The 23,784-nt window shown below is 40.3% G+C and overlaps 1 protein-coding gene and 1 long non-coding RNA gene across 14 annotated transcripts in view; one reads left to right on the top strand and one right to left on the bottom strand.

The window, feature by feature from the left end:
* LOC109443351 (uncharacterized) overlaps window positions 1-18,932 on the bottom strand; it is a 196,040-nt gene extending 177,108 nt beyond the window's left edge. For 9 of the 13 annotated variants that reach the window (XR_012490835.2, XR_012490843.2, XR_012490834.2 and 6 more), the window contains exons 1-3: window positions 6,162-18,792; window positions 5,826-6,007; window positions 2,269-2,364 (exon numbers count right to left, since the gene is read on the bottom strand). The gene's annotated coding sequence lies outside the window, so the exon portion shown is untranslated. Of the gene's footprint in view, window positions 1-102; window positions 237-2,268; window positions 2,365-5,825; window positions 6,008-6,161 lie in introns of all 13 variants that reach the window. The other 4 variants (XR_012490850.2, XR_012490849.2, XR_012490832.2 and 1 more) reach the window with 4 other exon arrangements.
* Window positions 18,933-19,436: 504 nt separating this feature from the next.
* LOC141567888 (uncharacterized) lies at window positions 19,437-22,864 on the top strand. Its single transcript, XR_012490868.2, has 3 exons — window positions 19,437-21,618; window positions 22,080-22,190; window positions 22,784-22,864. It is a non-coding gene; the product is annotated as an uncharacterized LOC141567888 (long non-coding RNA).
* Window positions 22,865-23,784: the final 920 nt, after the last annotated feature.

Raw genomic sequence — 23,784 nt, 5'->3', positions numbered from 1 at the left:
CTCTAAGGTCACTTAGCAGTTGTCAATTTTCCGAGAAGTGAATTCGAAAGTTAGGTCTTCTCAGAAAATGTGCCAGGAAAGTAAACAAATCTGAGAAAGTACCTTTTGTACATTTTGTGGTTTGTCGCTAACCAAGGTGACCTTGAGGCTGGCAGCTCTGTTTTTGCAGAAAGCCCCGTACCTTCATACTCTTGTCCCTCCAGGATGCATGTATCCCATTGAAAGTCTGCTCTGCCCTATGTGGACAACAAACGACATCCACATCATAAGTGCCACCAAAACAAAGCGAGGGCTGACGCAAATCACAGATACCACTTTAACTCCCCAAAGCTGAACCGGGTCCCCCACGTTTTCACTACTTGTTAGCCCAGAAGTGAAAGGGAGAGGTTATCTTCTGGTGTCTGGGAGCGACTGGATGAAGTCCAGCAGCAAGTGTTGCAGAACTGTCTGGACAGGCAAGAAAAATAACCTCAGGACAATGGGTCTCACAGGGCAACCGAACGGCCCAATCACTGACTGTGGATCCCTAAGGTTTTGTTGTTGTTTTTGTTTTTTTACTTGATTTACAGTTCTAGTTTGTAACTGCTAAGCAGGAAGGTTGTCTTTCCCTTTCTCTTAGCTCAGGCCTCATTTCTCTTACTGTAAGAGTGAACAATGACAATTCCTGGAAAGGTAGAAACGACAGCCTAATTCAACGCATGGATTTGTATAACTGCAGAGTGGAAGAATCCGCAGCATCTGCCTCAACCCAATATAATTTCATTACTTGCTTCTCAAGCTACCTGTGAAAAAGGGACAATTTTACGTTTTAAACTTCTAATCCATCACAGCCTGATTCTTTTATAAAATATAATAAAAATGAGCTACTAGAAAAATTACAAAAAGGCATAAAGTGAAACTCTAAACTTTTTATTATTAGATTGAACAGACATGCAATTTCTTTGTCAGCCTGCTAGAAAGCTTCTAAAGACTTCCTCTCAATTTCCATTCTCGTCTCGTCATAGATGGATAACAAAAATTCATAGGCCTGCTTTCGTTTTTGGATAGCTTTGGAGTAGCTCAACTCCAAATTTAGACATCTGAGGGAATACTGTGCTAATCTTTTTAAACACACATTTATTGAAATTTCTCTATATCTCTATATCTATCTCCTATCTATCTATCATCTATCTATCTATCTATCTATCTATCTATCTATCTATCTACCTACTATCTATCTACCTATCTATCTATCTATCTATCCTCTCTCTCTCTCTCTCTCTCTCTCTCTCTCTCTCTCTCTCTCTCTCTCTACCATCTATCTACTGTCTATCTGTCTATCTAGTATCAACTACCTCTATCTTTCTATCATCTATCCTCTATCATCTATTATTTATCTACTGTCAACTATATCTTTATCATCTATCATCTATCAGTCTATCTCCTTTTTTTCTACCATCTATCTATCCATCTATCTCCTATCTTTACCTTGTATATCATTTTCCCCCTAATTCAAATTGTATGCTTGAATTCTATTCTATTCTATTCTATTCTACTCTACTCTACTCTACTCTACTCTACTCTACTCTACTCTACTCTACTCTATTCTATTCTATTCTATTCTATTCTATTCTATTCTATTCTATTCCATCCTATCCTACCCCATGGATCCCACAACAACTGCTGGAAAACAATAGCTCTGGTCATGAATATTCATTTTATAATTTCCTGATTGAAGATTTAAAAATAAATTATAAAAGTCACATTAAAAAGTAAATCTGTTTATATTTTAGGCTTGCTCTCCTTTATTTCTTGATATAAATCTTTGGGGTCCTGTTTTGATTGTTCTTTGGTTCTTTGTTCTTTCTTTGTTCTTTGATTGTTCTTTGTTCTTTGGTTATGTCTTAAGTTTTTCACAATGAAATGCTTAGTTGACCAGTTTTCTTTGCTGCTTCCTTTTTTTAAAAAAAATAAATAATTGTTCCTATTTTTAAAATAATATTTCACCTGGTTTTATTCTTGAATCATTTATTACTTGTATTTTTTTTACTTGTATTTTTTAAAGGTGAGGAACTCAGCTAACAATCTTTTGCAGTCCCTATGTATTATCTCTGTTTTCTACGTCCTGTTAACATATGTCCAAATTAGCATATCTGTGGCCGAATGCTCATCATAATTGTTTTGCTTGTTTTAGATTTGTGTTGATTTTCATCTAAGCCCTAGACTTCTCAAAGTCTAAGAGGCAACATCTGCAGTCATTCATAGTCTTATATCTTTAATATTACTTACTTTCTCCTGGGGCCATGTAAGATTATGTCTTTGTGTTTGTACAGGAGGGATACAAAATCCTTTTTCTTTCAATAGTTTTAGGTTCCAGTTAGAGCTCTGTAGCAAAGACAGACCAACAAGAGAAAAACAAACAGAAGTCTGTTAACGTGTGTAACTCATATATACAGAAGAGAGACTCAGGGATGAGTAGCTCAAAGCTTTGGTTAGAACTTGATTAGCAAGGGAACAATACATTTTTAGAGAGTGACAAGACAAAGGAAATGACTTTGGGTCTCCAGGGGCTGCAAATTGTGAGAATTGCAAATATAAAGGAAAGTGTGCTGGGGGCGGGGGTGGGGGGCTTACCTGGTATATTAAGAATATGCAGATTATGGCTTGTTGAATGAGGGACACAAGCCACCCATAGGAGATCACTTTGGAGAAGTGAAACTCATGTGGTAATTTAGATTGAAAGCTCAGTTCCAATCCACCCAAACAAAAGAAGTAGAGTTACAAGATTTATTACTTACAGACTTCAGAAAGGGTGTGTGTGTGCTGGGGCGGGGGCGGGGGGAAGAGGGCGGGGGGGGGGGGGGGCGTAATGAGCTGGGGGAAGGGCAATCCTTTGTCTCAGGTCACAGACACGCAGGACATAGAGAGCAAGAGAGCGAGCCCCTATTACTTATAAGGTGGTTGGGGTGGAGGTCACTGATGTTTTGTGAGCTCAGCTCTAAGTGATTATTTTAAAAGGTGCTCGGAAAAAGCAAAGCGAGAACTTGGGGTGGGAATCCGAAGCTCAGGTCCTTATCTAAATGTCCAGACTCGGTGTGAACAGTTATATAGTAAAATGCCGACATAAGCAGCTACTCCGAAAAGCTGTTTTCTGGTCACCAAAACTAATGGTAAGTGAAGGTTAGTTAGTCAAGTTTGTGATGTCGCTATTTCTGGTGCCACCTGCAGGCTGATAGAGGTCTACAGTTGTCTCAGGTGATTAACTTTTGTCCTTCCTGATAGAGGGGACACACTTGTCATTTAATGTACTGCTTTTAGATTCCTAGGGGGAGGACAGAGAGCATTTTTTTGTCAGCTCCTTTTTTCCTGCCTTCAGTCTAAAGTAATCCTTTTGCCAAATTGGTATATTTTGGAGTGGCGAGTTCAGTTACTCTTCATGTTTAAGGTTGTAAAACTTGAAACTGAGAGGAAGACTTTTCTCTTTTAATGGTGCTTTTAAGAAATAGCAATGATAAATTAATATTAATGTACACATGAGATTTAATATCTGGAATTTTTAGAGTGCAATGAAAATTATTTTATTTTCCAGAAATAAATGCAGATCATAGACCAAAAGCAAGAGTGAAAGAGTCAGAGAAATAGGAGATAAAAATATATATAAAAATCCATTCTGAAACTAGACCTGGATTCAAGAAGAAAACCAAATTACTTTCTTATATAGTATAGAAATTAAGAGCATGGATTCTGGAGCCAGACAACCTGGTTTCAGATCCATCTGACGTCATTAATATAATTGTGATCAGGACCGTAAACTGGTGAAGAGTGAAATAAGTGAGGATTAAAGTTAAACCTTCCTTACTGTGTTGTGAGGACTAAATGAGTTGCTATATTAGAATAGTGGCCTGGGAACTCTGGATATGAAGATGAAGGTGACATGCTTTCTGCTCTTTGAGAGCTTTAAGAGTGACTATCTTACATACAAAATATAAAACAGTGAACGTTAAATACTCTAAGACAGACAAATGGATGGGTAGATAGTTGGAAATAAACAGTGTGGGCATCAGGGGTTCTCCTCAATAAATGAAGAAATTCAGGACTGAAGAGTTTGTGGTTCACTTTTCAGCCCTTGGCTGAGAAGACCAGGGCGGGAGTACAACTTAGCTGTCTTCAAGTAGCAGGCTGGGGCTCTTTCCTGTGCATAATCTCAGCTTCTCTGCTTACTAGCTGTATGCTCTTTTAAAAGTGACTCACCCTCTCTGAGCCTTAATTTCTGTATCTATGAAACAGAGATAATAATAATACCTATCTCTGGAAATCGCTACAGATTTTCCAAGTGGTGTGGTAAGTGCTATAAAAGAAAAGAATATGGAATAGAGTAGTTTCAGCCCATTCAGATGTGGAGGGGTTGAGGGGGGAGGTGAGGCAAGGGACAAAACCAGGTATTATCTAAACTTCATTACACACACATTGATGATGACTTAGCTAGATGGCAAGAGGGCATTAGAGGCAGAACAATAACACAAGCGTCTAGACATGGAGGAAATGCAAGTGGATACATATAGCTGGATGGCAGTCTCCTAAGGGTGAGCAACACAAAGGAGGCAAGCCCAAACATGAGGGCTTGAATGTTATGCTATGTAGTAAGACTGTTTTTGAAGGGTACCAAGGCAAGATTGAAAATTTTGAACAGATTAGTAGCAAAATCAGATTCTCATTGTAGTTCATTCACTCTGCTCCATGGAAACTAAATTGTGAGAAAGAAGACTGGAAGGAAGGAGACATTTATGAAGGCAGTGCAGTGGCCTTGAAGGGATCCCGTAATATAGTGATTGGGCCAGCATCAGAGGAAATGGAGAGATGTGGATGGATATATTAATTGGGGCAGAAGAGAGGCTACATGTAAGGAGGTTGGGGGGTATAGGCTCTTTCCCATACAGAAGAGCCAGCTGGGCTGAGGAAAGAGACATGATTTAGCCTAGATTCAGCACTAGATAACTAGAGACTAGACCAGAATCTAGTCTAGACTCATGACTAGAGACTAGACGAGATGAGTTTATTTCTTTTGTTGTCACTTCTGCTTGAAACTGTTTCTTAAAAGATCTTTGTTCACATGTGACCAAACTAAAATTGAATTTCAAGTCAAGATGGCGAAGTAGATAAATGCTGTTGTGCTCACCTCCTCTCAGGACCATGTCAATTGCAACTAAACCACAGAACAACCATTATTGAGAATCGCCTGAAGTCTAGCTGAACTGAAGCCCTTCAAATATGGACAAACAGAAGAAACCACCTCAAGACTGGAAGGACGGGCAGTCTAGAGATGTGGAACAGGCTGGTCTCACACCATTAAAAATCGTGAGAGGTTTACTAACAATTGTCACCCCAATAAATTAAAAAAAAATCGTGAGAGGTGAGAGACAAATAAGATGGCACAGTAGGTAAACACTGTGTTTACCTTCTCTCACAACCATGTCAAAATTACAACTAATCTACAAAAACTATTATTGAGAATCACCTAAAATCAAGCTGAACTGAAGCCTTTCAACAAAGGGTGTACAGAAGAAGTCACCTTCAGACTGGTAGGAAGGTCAGAGACTCAGAACGGGCTGCTCCCACACCCACATGTGAGCATTAAAGATCGTGAGGGCTATTTCAGCTGTGGGGGTCCCGCCCCCATCCCCTAGAGGAGCAAGAGATCCCAGTCCCACCCGAGCCTAGGGTTCCAGTCTGGGGATAGAAGTCCCCATAATTTCTGCTTGTGAAAACCAGGGGAGATTGTGACTGAATGAGACAGTGAGGTTACCACCCCCAGGTCCTCCTCTTAAAGAGACTGTGCATAGACTTACCCACCAACAGTATCATTCACTCTGAGCTCCAGCACTGGGGCAGCAGCTGGAAAGGCAGCAGGGACAAATGGTGGTGAATTGAGTTGTCTGGCTTGGGACCTGGGCTGGTGAGGTGGCTTTCTCCTGGATCGGGGAGCTGGCGGAGACCATTGTTTCTTTGTTGAGCCTTCCCCCTTCCTGGCCTATGAACACAGGTAGCCACTATTTCTGAGTCTCTGCCATTCATTCACCATGCCCTGATGATTTGAGACCTGGCCCAACTTTTGGGCACAGCCAGGCTGCAGTCAGTGGCCTTTTCATGCTGACTGCCTGCCTTGGCTCAAGCTTCAGACCTACCTTGACTCTCAAAGGTTCACAGAATCCAAACAAGCAGCATCTAGCTTGAGGGTGTCCTGTACCTCTAGCTGAGCAGCCCTAAGCTGGCACTAGCGGCAGCCGGCCTTGGTTTGTGGTTTGGCCTCTCAAGGTGCTTCCAAGCACAGCACAGGAAGCAGCCATCGGCGGATTTCTTTCTGGCTCCTGCTGGGTGGCCCTGGGTGGGGCATGGGCTGTGGGTGAAGTAGACCTGTGGCTCCCTCCAAGGTGGTCCTGGGGCTGGAGCCCCCAGTGGCCAGCTTCAAAATGAGCTGGAGCATCACCTAGTGGTCTCCAAGTACCATACACCCAAGGAGCATATTGGGCAGGCACCAGAGTCCTGCTGAAGCAGATCCTGCTCTGTAGGATCAGCCCCTGCACAATTCATCTACTGTAGTCAAGGCCAGTCCTTACAGCCAGTGAGCCCAAGGGTCAGTCCCTTACATTGATGTGCAGTTATCAACCAAGGCTCAACTACAAGAGGAGGGCACACACAACCCCCACAAGGGACGGACCTGGAGTGTGGCTCAGGTGACCAGAAAGATTGCGCCACTGAGCCCCACAGTACACCTACTACATAAGGCCACTCTACTAAGACCAGAAGACATAGCAGCCCTACCTAATACATGGAAACAAACACAGGGAGGCAGCCACAATAGGGAGACAAAGAAATATGTCCCAAATAAAAGAACAGAACAAAGATCCAGAAAAAGAACTTAGCAAAATGGAGATAAGCAATCTATCAGACACAGAGTTCCAAACACTGGTTATAAGAATGTTCAATGATCTCAGGGAGAACTTCAACAAAGAGACAGGAAACATAAAAATGGAGATGGAAACCATGAAAAAGAACCAGTCAGAAACAAAGGATACAATAAGGGAAATGAAGAATATATTACAGGGAATCAACAGTAGATTAGATGAAGCAGAGGATCCAACCATTTATGTAGAAGATAAGGCAGCAGACAGCACCCAACCAGAACAGCAAAAAAAAAAAAAATCCAAAAAATTAAGGAGAATTTAAGGGCCTTCCAGACAATATCAAGTGTACCAATATTCACATTGTAGGGGTACCAGAAAGAGAAGAGAGAGAGAGCAAGGAATTGAAAACCTATCTGAAGAAATAATGACAGAAACTTCCATAACCTGGTGATGGAAATAGAGATCCAAGTCCAGGAAGCACAGAGAGTCCCAAACAAGATAAGCCCAAAGAGGCCAACACTAAGACACATCAAAATTAAAATGCCAAAGGTTAAAAACAAAGAGAGAATCCTAAAAGCAGCAAAAGAGAGGCAATTAGTTACCTACAAAGAAGCTCCCATAAGACTGTCAGGTGATTTCTGAACAGAAACTTTGCAGGCAAGAAGGGAGTGGCAGGAAATATTCCAAGTGATGAAAAGCAATAACATACAACGAAGATTGCTTGTCTGGGACAAATAATGAGCTTCCCAGACAAGAAAAAGATAAAGGAGTTCATCACCACCAAACCATTACTACAAGGAATCTTAGAGGGACTTCTTTAAGATAGGAGTGGGGTAAGGATGGGTGAAAGGGGAAGGGATTAAGTAGTACAAATTGGTTGTTACACAGTAGTCATAGGGATGTAGCATATAGTATAAGGAATATAGTGAATAATATTGTATTAACTAGGTATGGTGCCAGATAGGTACTAGATCTATCAGGGTGATAGATGGGAATGGAGTTGGGGGCAGGGTAAAAATGGTGAAGATATTAAGAAATACAAATTGATAGTTAATACAGTATGGGGAATATAATTAACAACGTTGTAAAGATCATGTAAGGTGCCAGATGGGCACTGGACTTATCAGGGGGATCACGTCATAGACTGTGTAGGTGACTGACCAATGGGTTATACACCTGAAGCTGAAGTAGAATAATACTGAATGTCAACTATAACTAAATGTATAGGTATATATAGTCACGGGATGTGGGGTGCTACATAGGGAAGACAGTTGATGGTATTGTAACAGCTATATAAGATGTCAGAGGGGTAGTATCTTGGGGGGGTGGGTTATCACTTTATGAGGGCTTTAAATGTCTAACTATACATTGCTTTGTACACTTGAAACTAATAAAATAAATTTTAAAAAATCGTGAGGGATATGTTGGCTGAGGAGATCCCCCCACCGAGTAGTGAGGGGTCCCAGCTACTCCCCAGTCCAGGGTTTCAGTGGTGGGGAGAGAGGTCCCCATAACTTCTGGCTATAAAAACCAGCAAACATTGTGGCTGAGTGAGTCCCAGGTGTCCCTCTTAAACAGACCGCACACAGACTTACTTGCTGATGGAGTCACTGGCTCTGAGCTGCAGTGCTGGGGTAGCATCTTGAAAGGCACCAGGAACATACAGGGAGGAATTGAGTTGTCTAGCTTCAGGGTGAGGGCTGGAGGGGCTGCTTCTCCCAGACAGAGGAACTGGCAGAAGTCATTGTTTCTTTGTTTAGCCTTTCCCCTCAAGCGTGCAGATGTATGCAAATGCCAATCTGAGTCTCCACCCAACTGGCTATCACCTTTCATTTGCCCCATCCTATTGATTCCCTGAGAGCATGCCCCACCCAATTTTTGGACACACCTAAGCTGCTTTCAGTGGCTTTTCCATATAAACTACCTGCATTGGCTCATGTGGCAGACTTTCCTAAAATCTCTCAAAGGTTCTCAAAATCCAAACAAGCAGCATCTGGCTTCGGCATGTCCTGTACCTCTGGCTGAGCCCCCCTAAGACTGGCACTAGCGACAGCTAGCCTTGGTTTGCCGCTTGGCATCTCCACGCACCTCCAAACACAGCGAGGGCAGTGGCCATCTCTGGATTGTTTTGCACCTCATGCCAAGTGGCCCTGGGCAGGGCACAGACTGCTGCTGAACTTGGCCTGCAGTGGGACCCCTCCCAGGAGGCCCTGGTGCTGGAAGTCCCAGTGGCCAGATGGACTGGGTCGGAGCATCACCTGGCCACCTCCAAGGATGACACACCCAAAGGGCAGACGGGGCAGGCACCAGAGCCCCGCTAAAGTGAACCCTGCTCTGTAGGGTCAGATACTGCACAACAGTTCTCCCCCTGTAGTCATACCCAGTCCTCACAATCAACAAGCCTGAGGATCAATCCCTCCTATTGAAGTACAAACAGCAATCAAGTCTCAGCTGCAAAAGAAGGGGACAGACAACTCACACAAGGGACATATCTATAGGACACGGCTCTGGTGACCGAGGAGACTGCACCACTGGGTCCCACAGAACACTTATTATATAAGGCCACTTACTAAGACCAGGAGGCATAGCAGCCCTACATAGAAACAAACATAGGAAGGCAGCCAAAATGGAGAGACAAAGAAACATTTCCCAAATAAATGATCAGAACAAATCTCCAGAAAAAGAAATAAACAAAATGGAGACAAGCAATCTATCATATGCAGAGTTCAAAACACTGGTTATAAGGATGCTCAACGATATTAAGCAGAATTTTAACAAAAAGATTGGAAACATAAAAATGGAGACAGAAAACATTAAAAAGAACCAGTCAGAAATAAAGACTACAAAAACTGAAATGAAGAATATATAAGAGGGAATCAACAGTAGATTAGATGAAGAACAGGATTGAATCAGTGATTTAGAAGATAAGATAGCACAAAACACCCAGTCAGAACAGCAAAAAGAAAAAGGAACCCCCCAAAATGAGGAGAGTTTAAGGGGCCTCTGGAACAACATCAAGCATACCAACATTTGCCTCATACGGGTACCAGATGGAGAAGAGAGAGAGCAAGGAACTGGAAATCTTTTTGAAGACATAATGACTGAAAACGTCCCAAACCTGGCAAGGGAAATAGACGTTGAAGTCCAGGAAGCACAGAGTCCCAAACAAGATGAACCCAAACTGGCCCACAACAAGACACATCATAATTAGAATTCCAAAGATTACAGACAAAGATGAACGATGAAGTATAAATCGGTTGTTACAAAGTAGTTATGGGGATGTAGGGTATAGCATAAGGAATATAGTCAATAATCTTGTAATAACTATGTATGGTGTCAGATGGATACTAGGTTTGTTGGGGTGATAGATAGGAAGGGGGTTGGGGGACAGGGTAAAAAAGGGTGAGGGCATTAAGAAGTACAAATTGGTAGTTAGAAAGTAGTCACGGGGATGTAAAGTAAAGCACATGGAATATAGTCAATAATATGGTAATAACTATGTATAGTGTCAGGTGAGTACTCGACTAGTCAGGGGGAATCACTTCTTAAATTATATAAATGTCTAACCACTATGCAGTACATCTGAAATTAATATAAAATAATATTGAATGTTAACTGTAATTGAAAAATTAAAAAAGGGGGGGATAAGGTGAAGGGAAATACGAGGTCCAAGTTTCCAGGTATAAATCAAATAAGTCATGGGGAATACAATGTACAACATAAGGAATATAGTAAAAAATGTTGTGATAGAGTGGTACAGTGTCAGATGGTTGTTAGACTTATGGTGATCACTTCTTTATGTATATAATTGTTGAATAATTATCGTGTACACATGAAACTAATATAATAATTATGTTAGCTATATTTTAATCAAAATCTTAAACAACAACAACAACAACACACACACAAAAAACGAAAACTAAACAGACTTTCCCCTTTGGCCTGGATCTGCTGACAAAGGAAAACATAGACACTTCAGCTTTCTGTTCTTTGTCTAATAGTTGATTAGCTGAGATTAGCTGAGATAGAAATGTCAAATCTCTCAGCCCAGCTCCAAAACCACTTCCTGTTCTGATGACTTGTGGCTGGAAATATAACTCCCCGCCCAGCGGTACACCCTGCCCCCAAACCACTAATTTGCCCTATAAAAGCAGAAGCAGTTCTGAAAGTCTTCAGATTGGGCTGAGTTCCCTATTGCAATAGTCTCAATAATATCTGTCTCCTAGCTTGTCTGTTTTTTGTCTTTGACAGTTTGGTGCTCTGACTCAGGATCATAACTTGCCTTCAGATTCAAGTCTGCTCCAGCCAGGTAATAACAGGCCATTTGGAGCTTTTTGTGCTCCATTCCCAATTGGAAATCCAGGAACTAAAGGTGAGTTTTAATCCTAGTCCTATGTTCCAGCCTCTTGTCTGTTGGTAGCATGGTAAGAATTTGATTTTGGTTTTTTTGAATAGTTAGTTGAGTTTTGGTACTGGATTATTTTTAAATAGTCTGACTGTTTGTTAATCTCTATACATGAATGAAATGATTTATAGATATGTTATGTCTGTTGGGTAGAGGATGACAGAAAATCAAATTTATTATTCTTTTCTCTTTGTTTATCTATTTTCCCCTATTTTTAATGCAAATCAAGTAAGACCCACTGGGAAGACAAGAGCTCTTTTTATATGAAAAGTGAATTTTGTATTTCTAGGTTTATGCCTGACCTAACCTATAGGCTAAAATTTTAGACTTGAAGCTATAAGTTCTCTATGTCTGTATGTATGTTTATGTGTCTGTGGTATGTAATATTTTCATATTTTCAGGTAGTATTACTAAATTAGATTATCAAAAATGTAATGTGTACTATTCTGATTGACTTAGAGCTAAATTATGTATTACACAAATGGAATATTGCTAAAATTCCCAAATATTGAAGAAATTGAACTTCTAATACTTTCTTCTTTTTTTTTAATACTTTCAATGTGCTAAAAATATATTCTTACAGCCACTAACTCAAAAGTTCTAAGAATTCAAATTTACATAATCTAGGTAATTTTGGCAAATGAGACTAATATTGTTGGTTTAATAAAAACAGTTATACCTTCTGAGTTATCATTAAGCACATATTTTTATGTTCATACAAGCGTATATTTATCATACAAACACATATTTTTATTCTGCTTGGGTACCTTCTTTCTCAACTTATAAAGATTTGCTGATTTAGTAAGCTATCATTACAGTTACTATATTTTTAACATGGTAAAAAAATGAAAATTTGTACTTTGTTAAATTAACTCATTATTCTGATAAACTTTATTTCAAAAGTAATTGTTTTATAGTATGTGAGCTTGAAGACAGTTTCTAAAATCTTTCGTTAACTGAAAACAGTGGGCTAATCGTAAATTGAGTTAATTCATTAGATACTTAGAACGTAGTTAAGTAAGATAAAATATTGAAGCATTAATTACAAAATCTCATTTAATTTTTACACACTTTTTGCCTCCTATTTTTATATAATACAGAGAGGATATATATTTGGGTCTGTTAAGGGATGTGTTTATTTTTGCCACGTTAAGAAGTTGTACTATAAAGGATATTTATAGCTATCGAAAGTTATATGACATATATTTATAATCTCTGCTAGTCTGTTAGAAAGTATTGGTGTATGAAAGACAGTTTACATTTTTCTATCGACAGAGGCTTCCTCCTTGATCAAATTTTAGTTAGGCTCTTGTGAACTTTCTTGTAGTCTAGGTCTCGACCTTAGCCCGCTAAACCCAGTTTTAGCAGAGAATCCTTCTAAGCCAGTTAATTTAGACCCCACCCCCATATCTGATTCAGTTCCTGTCTCTGCCCTACATATCTAGTCTGCTATTGTATTTCCCTGAAAATAAGACCTAGACGGACAATCAGCTCTAATGCATCTTTTGGAGCAAAAATTAATATAACACCTGGTCTTATTTTACTATAAGACCAGGTATAATATAATATAATATAATATAATGACCGGGTCTTATATTAATTTTTCTCCAAAAGATGCATTAGAGCTGATTGTCTAGCGAGGTCTTATTTTCGGAGAAACGGGGTATTGGTAAGAATCCTGTTAAACCAGTTTAGCAAAAATCCCCCTACCCTTGATAACCTATCAAGTTCCTCGTAGTAATTTTCCGTCCAGTTTCTCCCTCACTCTGTTCCTTGGCTGTACATCTCCAGCTGTCTTTGCTGTATTCGAAATTGAGCTCAGTTCTTTATTGAAGACTCTTTTCTCTCCTGCAGTAGCTTTAATAAGATCTGTCTTATTAAAGTGTCCAGTGCATAACATTTTTTATGCCACCTCCTGGTTTTCTCTATACAACTGAAGTTACTGTAGTTATAAAAGTATAATCCATATATGTGAATGAGATTCTAATAGGAGCAATAGTAGCAAAGAGGAAAAAGTCTGCAGGATTTTGTTAAGAGGAGAGTAGTTTTGTTCTGCAGTAAAATAACTAGTTGTCCCAGAATGAGAAAGAGAAAAGTATATGACAAAACCTGCCTGGATAGGGAATGTTGTAGGTCGTTCATGGAAAGGAAATTTTATTTCTTATAGTCAAATCTGGCTTAGGTTTAATGAGTTTCTTTATAAGATTTTTAATAAGAGTGTTAGTTTCAAAACTAGAATTTTGTTTTCTCTCTATTAAATGACAAATTTTTCTTGGATTATCGGTCTTAATAAGAGTTTGTAAAAGATTTTTCTTTTTTTATTATATTTTTCTTTTTATTTAAATGTTTTATTTTTTTTTATAATAGAGATATTTTTTAATTATAAGGGATTCTGTGGGCTACATAAGAGAGCTGAGTTTTTTTCTAATCATGCTACTGCCTATGTCTACTTTTAAAATTTTTTATTATTTTGGTTATATAGATAACCAGATATTGTTTTTTAGAAGTCCATGATGCTATTTAACCAAATGTTCAGGCGTCCTGACAACGTTTTGTATTTTACTTTCCAAGAATCAAATCCTACATACGATCTTGCATTGTCAAGGAAAACAACGTAAATCTAGACTTGAGTAAGGAAAGACGTTATTAAGCAAGACTTTTCCAACAAGGAGATGCTCCAAGCCTAAGTCAGAGAACTTTCAGGCAAAAGGCGGACAAGCAAGGTTTCTATATGCAGAGACCTGGGATAGATGCCTATGGAAAGCAGAAGAGAAAGGCAATGCTAAAAGCTGGTTTGAGGGAGGAACCCTTAAACCTGAATTGTATAAAATACTGTACTAAGGAAAGTCGAGGCAGGAGAGTTGGTGGGTGGTTAGGCGCAAGGGGTTGGGACTCTGCACCTGATATGGATCAAAAGAGAGGGGGTGCAGGAAGTGCAGGCAGAGTTGAGGGGGCCAGAGTCCTCAGCAAAGCTGTCGATGGTTGTGTTCAGCACAAAGTTTAGTCAGTCTTCGCCATCCCTCTTCTTGTTCAAGGCAGACTAAGAGAGACTGTCCTGGAACAATACAGAGATAAAGACTCCCAAAAGGGATGGCGGAGTGAAACAGCCCTCCAGGTCAGCATTTTCTCATTGATGTCCCTATAGGACTCATTGAACAATGTGTTTGCTGTGCTGGCAAGGGCCAGCTGTTTCAATGTCCTTTCAATCAGGCATCTTCAAAGTGGGATTCCTAAAATAAAATAAAAAGAGAAATGTTAGCACAAAGGGAAGTAATAAAGAGTCAGAAGTTGAATCCTCAGGGTATCCAGTCCAGGGAATTTCAAGAGGTTGGTGGACAAAACCATTTAACTTGGAAGCACAGATTTTTGAGTCATATTAGGCTCTTAATTATGTTGCCCAGAGTCTGAGTTGACTTCTTGAGGTCAGGCACAGCCTGAGCATTTCACCAGACCTCCTTAGTGACCCAGACAGCACCTTGTCAAGGGAGAAATCGGCCGATGCATAGTCTGCTGCCCTGATGAGTCCTTCTGAATTTATAACAAGGTGTCAGGCTTTAGCCTGCAGTGTTTCTTCAGATCCTAGGGGAAAGAGCCAACTACAAAGCAATCTAGAGTCCTAATAAGGATCTGGGCAGTCAAGTTTTAGATCTCAGTGACTTCAAGTCAAGAGAAAGGGAGAAAAATTAGACAGGTTAATTTGGAAAGTTGTGGCAAGATATTAAAGGAAACTGAAAGAATTGAAAAATTTGATAAGCATTGACAATTTGTGCAAAATAACAGATCCAAATCCAATTTATAAATAGGTATCAAAACTAGTTTATCCACAGTGGGGGAGGAAACCAATGAAGCATCTAGCAGAAAGGGCAGAGTTTGTATATAGATGGGTTACCTGCAATTTACAGAGAGGTACAAAATAGCTCAGAGAAAATGAGGCTATGGTTAGTTGATAGCCAGACATTGAAGGAAACTTGATGAACTGAATACCTGGTAAGGGTTGGCAAGCTGCACGAGGTGAGACAATCCAGTCCAATTTAGAGGTAAATACCAAACTGATATTTCCATATGAAAGAGAAAGCCCAATTCCCAGACAAGACAAAGTTTGCTTATCTATCTAAATCACCTGAAATTTAGAAAGACGTGCAAAATAGCTCAAAGACAATGAATAGGACCAGAATCTGACATCCAGAAGAGTGTGCTATAGTTTCCCATTGAAACACAAAATGTCTCTCGGGTCTGCCTTCCCCTTTGGATCCAAGACAATCTCAAAGAAAGGTTACTCTTGATCACAGAGAAGGCTGGTCTCACTACATGTGGCCTGGTCAGCTACATACATGCAGCAAGAATGACAATTTCCCACATAAGTCTTAGATCTGCTTCGCTGGAACTTTCATGAAGAATGTCAGATTGACCTTTGCGCAGTCTCTTGAGGGTAGGGGCCAAGCCAAGAATCCACCATCATTGTTCACCTGCAGTACCCACAGACTTGGTGGGAATTGCTCTCTGCCTGAGGTCCCCAAAATAGCCTAAGATTCTCGAGCCTGCCAGAAGGAAAGCGACCTTCCTTGCTCACCTGTAAGGCTGGGAACCCTAGAAAGCCAGTTACCAGGCCAGTCTTCCCAAGACAGACTTTGTAAGCATTGGCCCATCAAGTCAACCTGAGTTCCTCAAAAGTGTCTGGTCATAGCTGATGAAATGAGCATCATTCTCAAATGCGACCTTGTAGGCAAAGCATAAGCAATGCTTCCAATTATGTCCTATTAACAAGGTGGACAGACTCTTATGAATCTGTGCACATAGCTAGGTTGCCATGAAAATAAGAACACTCAGCAAGAGTTTCTGAATTTTGGAAAGGTGAGTCAGGGTAGAAAAGATACGTGTTTCCTTTCTGTTTACAAGAGCACAATCTACTAAATTGTTGTGAGTGATAGATAGCTTACTAGAAAGCGGTTCCTTAAATCCAGAAAATAGAACATTAACGCATCGGCACTCTTCCAAGGTCTATACTCACGCATCATCAGTTCACTCATTCCTACGCAGTCAAATCTGTCTGACTCTCTCTTGGATTAGCTGTCTCATGAATCCATCTCCTTCTCAGTTAAAGTTCTGGAAATCTTGACTTAGCCCACCAGTATGGTCCCAAAGTTATTTTAGCAATGCCACCAGAAGCCGTTGCCCAAGAGTACCTGGCATAGTCCTTTTCCATGGGTCTTTGAGACAGTCCTTTTGGTTGAAGACAAAAAGGACTGACTCAGTAGCTGACCTGGCATCACTGCTTGCGAAGCATCAGAGGAAAACACAAACCTATCTGTAGATGATGAAAGACTTAAAATGGCCAGGGTTAATGGATTTTTGATAATTTTCAAAAGTGAAAAATTTGATGACAGTTCACTATAAAAATAATACCATTGATAAGGAAATTTGATTATTTATGTGACAGTGAAAGTGAATTGAAAAGGTTTTAGATAAAATATGCATAAACATAATGGTTAATCCTACTTTCAAAGAACCGTGGATATTACATCTAATTAATGAAAGTGCAGGAGCATATTTACAGGGGAAAAAAGCAGATGTAATAATCCTGAAACATAATATGCCATAACTATGTCAAACATATAATTAGAATAAAGCCATAACATATCTAGATTATAAATCAGAGAGGTTCAGTAAACCTATTTAATTTTAAGAAAAACATATCCGATTATAATAAAAATGTATTTTTGCAAGGTTGATAACTCAGAAGACATAGACGTATTTATTAACCCAGCAACAGCATAATCGTCTCATTTGCCAACAACTTACCTATATCATATGGGCTTGAATTTTTAAAACATTTTGGTGAGTTTATACAAGAATACCCCCCCCACACACACATTGAGTATATTAGGAATTTAATCTCTTTAATTTCTGGGAATTTTAGGAATATTTAAAATTATATTGGCTCTTATTTATCTCGTAACCAATACAAAAGGAGTTTAGCGTTTAATGTGGTAATACAACTCGTAGGTAAGAAAATTTTACACATGCATTATACACACACATACATACTTACATATATACACATACAGAAAGACACAAATAGAAAGTTTATAGTTTTAATTTTTAAATTTTAGCCATGATTCAGGCATAAACAAAAATACAAAACTCCCTGGTTCATATAAAAGAGTTAACTCTTGTCTTTACCTCACTTTTATATTTTACAAAGATTGCATTGCTGGTAGAGGTAGCTAATTGAAGTAAATTCCTCACTATGAGGGCTGAAGCCTCTTTACCAGTATTTGTGGAGGAGACCTTTGACATGTCCTTCGTCCTGATGTGTAATCCTCTGGAGACTGTAGACTGAATTTCAGGAGAGGGTGGGAGGACGGACCAAGCGGCCATTTGGTGTCTCCAAAGTCCACTTGAATGGAGAAAACCTCCAGTCTGTTTCTAATGGCTTTTTGCACCTCAGGCTGTCACTCTTGGCAGCCCCGAGGTCCTCCAGAGTCCCAAGAATGGTAGAGGGACTTAAATCTCGAGTGACTACAGGGAGTAAAGGGGTTGGAGTGAGAAAGAAAAGGTCTGGCAGGGCTGGACAGAGGACGCAGGATGCAGAAGTCTTGAGGGGGGAGACTAATGGATTCCAGGGAGCTGAAGCAAAGGTCAAAGGAGGGGAAACAGGAGGAAGGAGAAATTGCGGGGTGGGTGATGGGGAGAGATAGGTCTTAGAAGGTGTTGTGGAAGGAAAATGGTCTTTGAGAGAAACAATAGTCTATTTGTCAAAAACAGAAATCTACTTGGGGGATGAGGTCTTGGAATCAGGGATTCAAGAGCTCCACTCAGAATGAGCCAATATAGGAAGGTCCTAAGTTTTCCAAAGAGGCCACTGATATTCTCAGTGGTCTTCAGTAAAAGTTTGCCATTTTTGGAGAAACTGGGTGGAATTACTACCATAATGATGGAGCGCATACCCCACAATGAAGAGATCTGAAGGACAATAATTAGAATGACAATCTCCCATGATAATGAAAGGAACACCTGTGGGTGCTAAGATCTTTGGACTTTAACCCAGGGATAACTTCCAGGGAGAAAGTAAACCTTCAAGGACACTCCAAATAGCAGAAGGAGAAAACAGAGAAGTAGAAAAAAACAAAGAGAGAGAGAGAGAGAGAGAGACCAAAATAAAGGAAAAATCAAACCAAGTTTTTACCATGCTACAACAGACAAAATTTAGAAAACGGGGCTAGGAGCTATCACTTACCACTGTGGAGCCTGATTTCCTCAGTCAGGAAAGGACGCCGAGTCTAATAAAATGGCCTTAATACTTGGGTGAAAAAAGCAGGGTCCGAGGGCTCGTCAACATCAGAATCATCGCATCAGCACTGTCAAAGAGAAAAAAAGCAAGCTGGACGTTAGTATGAAAGACTTCATTAAGAGGCGACTGCAGTAAGAGGAGCAGAGCGTCGTCATAGGAAGATGCTCACGGACTAAGCTGGAAACGTCTCAGGGAAGGGATGGGTAGGCAAAGCTTTTAAATACAGAGACACCTGGAAAAGATGACTGTAGAAAGAAGGCGGGGTGGCGGGTGGTGACGCTGGTGGCAGAAGGGGGTTTTTGAAGCGTGACGAGCTTCATCACATATTGTACTGACAGAAAAGTCAACAGGAAATGTGGGTTTATGGTTACACACACGGGTGGGGTCTGCACCTAAAATGAAGCAAACAAGTAAAAATGCAGGCAGTTCACACAGAATTCAGAGCCTGGAGTCTCCAAGTGAGTCAAGTTCAAAGTTTGATTCGCATGGTCAGCACCTACACTTGTCCCAGAGAAAATCACACTTGTCCCTGGAAAATCACAAAGAAGGTTCTAGAGAATTGTCAATGTTTTTGCTGTTCATGATTTGTTTCTGTGTATCCAAGTCCTGGTGTTGCTTTGCCTGTGAGACAAAAGCAGCCTAAGTGTTATGAGTCATAATTTCAAATACTTTTTAAACAATATTAACGTGGTTGTAACTTTATTTCTTTAATTTGAACCTAGTATATTCCAGGCCAGTAGTTTTCTATTTACAACATGTACCTATTTACTTCTATTAATCTACTGATGTTTAAAACCCACTCCAGATTTACTGAATTTACTTGGTAATCTTGATATATTCTTGGCATATTCTAACAATGAGCTAGATATATATGGCATCTGATGTCTCATGATTTTTATGTATTATACTTGAAAATACTTTCTCTGTAAAGATTATGTTCACCCATTTTCATAAACTAGATGTAATATCAACCTTTATGTGAAAATAGATTTAAATCTTTGTGCTTATAGATATTTTGTTTAAAGTTGTTTTGGATTGACTTTGTTTTGCATGCCATGGAAACAGCCAGATATGCTTGTCAATTACATTATTCTTGTAATGAATTCTCTTTAGATCACTCCCGTCTGAAAAATACCAATAATAAGTAAACAATAGCCATTTTCAGTCTTTTGTCATTTACAGATAGTTTCGTTTGTGTGTTTTGTTTTACTTGTGATGCTCCCATGAAATGACGTGCAATCAGCTATAGGGCAGAGGGTTCCATCTTCAACACAGAAAAACTGTCTTAAAGCCTGAAGGAAAAGGACTATGCTGTACTCTTGTGTACAAGCTTCTGATGGCATTGCTTAAACAACTATGAAATCATACCAGCAGACCAAGTCAGAAGTTCCAAACCTCTAGTGGAAAAGAGGATGTGTTCATGAGACTACTGACCCAAGATCAAGAGGAAGAAGAATTAGTTACACAGGAATGAATGGACTGATGATGGATGAATATGGACTTTGGAAGTCAGGATTTGCAGAACTTTAACTGAGAAGGAGATGGAGTCATGAGACAGCTAATCCAAGAGAGAGAGTCAGACAGGTTTGACTGCGTAGGAATGAGTGAACTGATGATGGATGAGTATAGACTTTGGAAGAGTGCCGATGAGTTAATGTTCTATTTTCTGGATTTAAGGAACCGCTTTCTAGTAAGCTATCTGTCACTCACAACAATTTAGTAGACTGTGCTCTTGTAAACAGAAAGGAAACACGTATCTTTTCTACCCTGACTCACCTTTCCAAAATTCAGAAACTCTTGCTGAGTGTTCTTATTTTCATGGCAACCTAGCTATTTGCACAGATTCATAAGAGTCTGTCCACCTTGTTAATAGGACATAATTGGAAGCATTGCTTATGCTTTGCCTACAAGGTCGCATTTGAGAATGATGCTCATTTCATCAGCTATGACCAGACACTTTTGAGGAACTCAGGTTGACTTGACGGGCCAATGCTTACAAAGTCTGTCTTGGGAAGACTGGCCTGGTAACTGGCTTTCTAGGGTCCCAGCCTTACAGGTGAGCAAGGAAGGTCGCTTTCCTTCTGGCAGGCTCGGGAATCTTAGGCTATTTTGGGGACCTCAGGCAGAGAGCCATTCCCACCAAGTCTGTGGGTACTGCAGGTGAACAATGATGGTGGATTCTTGGCTTGGCCCCTACCCTCAAGAGACTGCGCAAAGGTCAATCTGACATTCTTCATGAAAGTTCCAGCGAAGCAGATCTAAGACTTATGTGGGAAATTGTCATTCTTGCTGCATGTATGTAGCTGACCAGGCCACATGTAGTGAGACCAGCCTTCTCTGTGATCAAGAGTAACCTTTCTTTGAGATTGTCTTGGATCCAAAGGGGAAGGCAGACCCGAGAGACATTTTGTGTTTCAATGGGAAACTATAGCACACTCTTCTGGATGTCAGATTCTGGTCCTATTCATTGTCTTTGAGCTATTTTGCACGTCTTTCTAAATTTCAGGTGATTTAGATAGATAAGCAAACTTTGTCTTGTCTGGGAATTGGGCTTTCTCTTTCATATGGAAATATCAGTTTGGTATTTACCTCTAAATTGGACTGGATTGTCTCACCTCGTGCAGCTTGTCAACCCTTACCAGATATTCAGTTCATCAAGTTTCCTTCAATGTCTGGCTATCTACTAAACATAGCCTCAAATTAAGCTTTTCAGTTTTTCTCCTTTCTTGACATGGAGTCAATGAGAACTAAAATCTGATTGCCAGATCTTTATTGGGACTCTAAGGTTTCTCTACAGCTAGTCCTTGCCTCCAGGATCTGAAGAGTCACTGCAAACTCAAGCCTGAGGACTTGTTATAAGCTGAGAACTAGGACTTGTCATCCCAGCTGACCATTGATAGCTCTTTCCCTTGATAAGCCACTGTCGTGATCACTAAGCCATCTGGTGAAATTCTGATGTCATCCGCGCCCTGATTGGAGAAGCAACCAACGCTGTGGACAACATCAGCAATGCAGTCGACATCTGAGCTTCAAAAAACTCAGTGAGTAGTGAAAGACTGAACATACAAACAGGCAATGGCTGGATCATAGATACAAAATAAAACTCTGACACACAACCTCTATAGTGACCAGTCTAAGAGTCCAACCACAATCTGTTCAACATCAACCCCAAATCAGGACCTGGTCAATAATTTCCAGCTTCCCCAATCTTGTCCCCACTTCTAACTTAGGACTGACCATAGAAGGCCACATATTCATTCCTAACCAATCTTATAGACTTGCCCACTTCTAGTTAACCTGCTTGCAGACTCTGCATGCCAATAGCCTCCAGCTAGGGCACACCTGAAGACTTCACACTTAGACTTTCCCAGTATTCTACATTCATTTGTGTTTCTGCCAAATTCAAGTGATGGGGGCAACTCTTGCTTTAGCAAGCTCTGCATAAATACCATTTGCTTGTTTTCATTTGAGTGACCCTCATTTATTTCCTGTTTTCTTGAAGGTTCCACAAAGACACTGTTTGCACTGACTATCACCATGGACGCAGTCTTCACCCAGGTGTAGAACCCCTTGTGACTTGCTGCTGGCCTCTTGTCAAGTCCACAGTGACACAGTAAGTCAGCACAGGTCTGCCCTCTCCACTCTCTGTGTTGACTTACTCAGTTATTTATTCTCAGTTTGGCACTCAGGTTTTATTATCAGTTCCCATTTGTTTTGCATCCTGGGTGGGATCAAGCAATTCTTTACATCCCTTTTTGCTGCATTTGTTACCATTTTGTGGTGTGCTGTCTCGAAGTGTTATTTGTCATAAGAAGGAGAATCACAGGGTAGAACACAGGCAGATACCTTCTAAGCGTGTGGTTCATGGCAGCCTACAGACTGGTGACTTTGCAGTTTTTATGGGAAATGCCCATTTGGACAAACTTTACGGCAGGTCACTAATAAAACTGGATGAGGTTCTCCTTCTGTCTCCAGTTTTTGTCCTCAGAGGTTGTTGGTTTTTTTTGTTTGTTTGTTTTTGTTTCTCAAAGAAAACATTCTCTCTGGTATTCCACCTGCCTGGGGTGCACATTGCTGGGTCTGTGTTTGGAGGCAGCCAACCATCAATTTGGGGACCTGACATATGAGATACACAAGCATTTTATTTCTACCAACCATTGCCAGCTCTCACAGGTTCAGCTAAATTCAAATCTTCTTCTTTTCCAGGGAAATTCTTGCTTCCTGTATGTGTTCTCATTACAGTCCGGCTTCTTGTATCTATCTTTCCCGATGACATAAGTCTCCCAGGTATGATTTAGGTCTTCAGTGGCCACTCTGGGGAACATCTGACTTTCACAAAATTGTTCATGTGAAAGTCTCCTTAGAAAAGAAGAGGAATACGATTTCTCAGTCCAAACAGGCAGCATATTTTGATTGGTATGCAGAGACCTCCAAACATCATTCTGAAAAAAACCCAAACAAAAAGTGTTCCACTAAAAGACCAAACTATGAGCAATTTCACAAACTGAAGCAACAACCAACGAATTTACCAGGCAAATATTCTTTGTCCTCCAGCTGCTTCCTGATCCTGCTCCCCTCTTCCCTCTTATCCTTCAGATCTGACCTCTTTCCTTCCACATCTCTGACAACCCTTCTCTCTTCTTTCCCTTGCCCAGATCTCTTATCTTTTCCCAACTTTTCTAAAACCCCCAATGCTGGTTGCCTCTAAAAATTCCTCCTTTCCATGTGCTAGGCATGCAGGGAACTGTAGAATGTAAACCTTGGACTTGAGCTGATTTAAGAGCTGTAAAGACTTCTCCAGGGTCGGCCCGGTGGCTCGGGTCGTTGGAGCTCCATGCTCCTAATGTCGATTCCCACATGGGCCAGTGGGCTCTCAACCACAAGGCTGCCAGTTCAACTCCCACAAGGGTTGGTGGGCTGTGCCCCCCCAAAAAAAGATTTCTGTAAACCTAGACAAGACCAACAAATATTCGTAAGATAATTTAGAATTCTTTTCTTGCATATGACCCAGAGTTACTTGATGTATATCAACTTCTATACATGTTGGTTGGAACATCAGATGCTAAATTCTATTGGCAAAAGCTGATTGGACTTACCCCAAAAGGGCCTTAGAGGATTCTTTTTTTACAAGAAGCTTGAGAGTCAAAAAGTGGCTTGAAAAATAGGGCAAAGTATCCTAAACACCATAACTGAAATGTTTCTATTAA

Source organism: Rhinolophus sinicus, chromosome 6 (assembly GCF_057876585.1).
Source record: "Rhinolophus sinicus isolate RSI-liver-muscle chromosome 6, RSI-T2T, whole genome shotgun sequence".
Classification (NCBI taxonomy): domain Eukaryota; kingdom Metazoa; phylum Chordata; class Mammalia; order Chiroptera; family Rhinolophidae; genus Rhinolophus; species Rhinolophus sinicus.
Note: the sequence above shows the minus strand (reverse complement) of the source record. Positions and strands in the feature narration are given on the sequence as shown.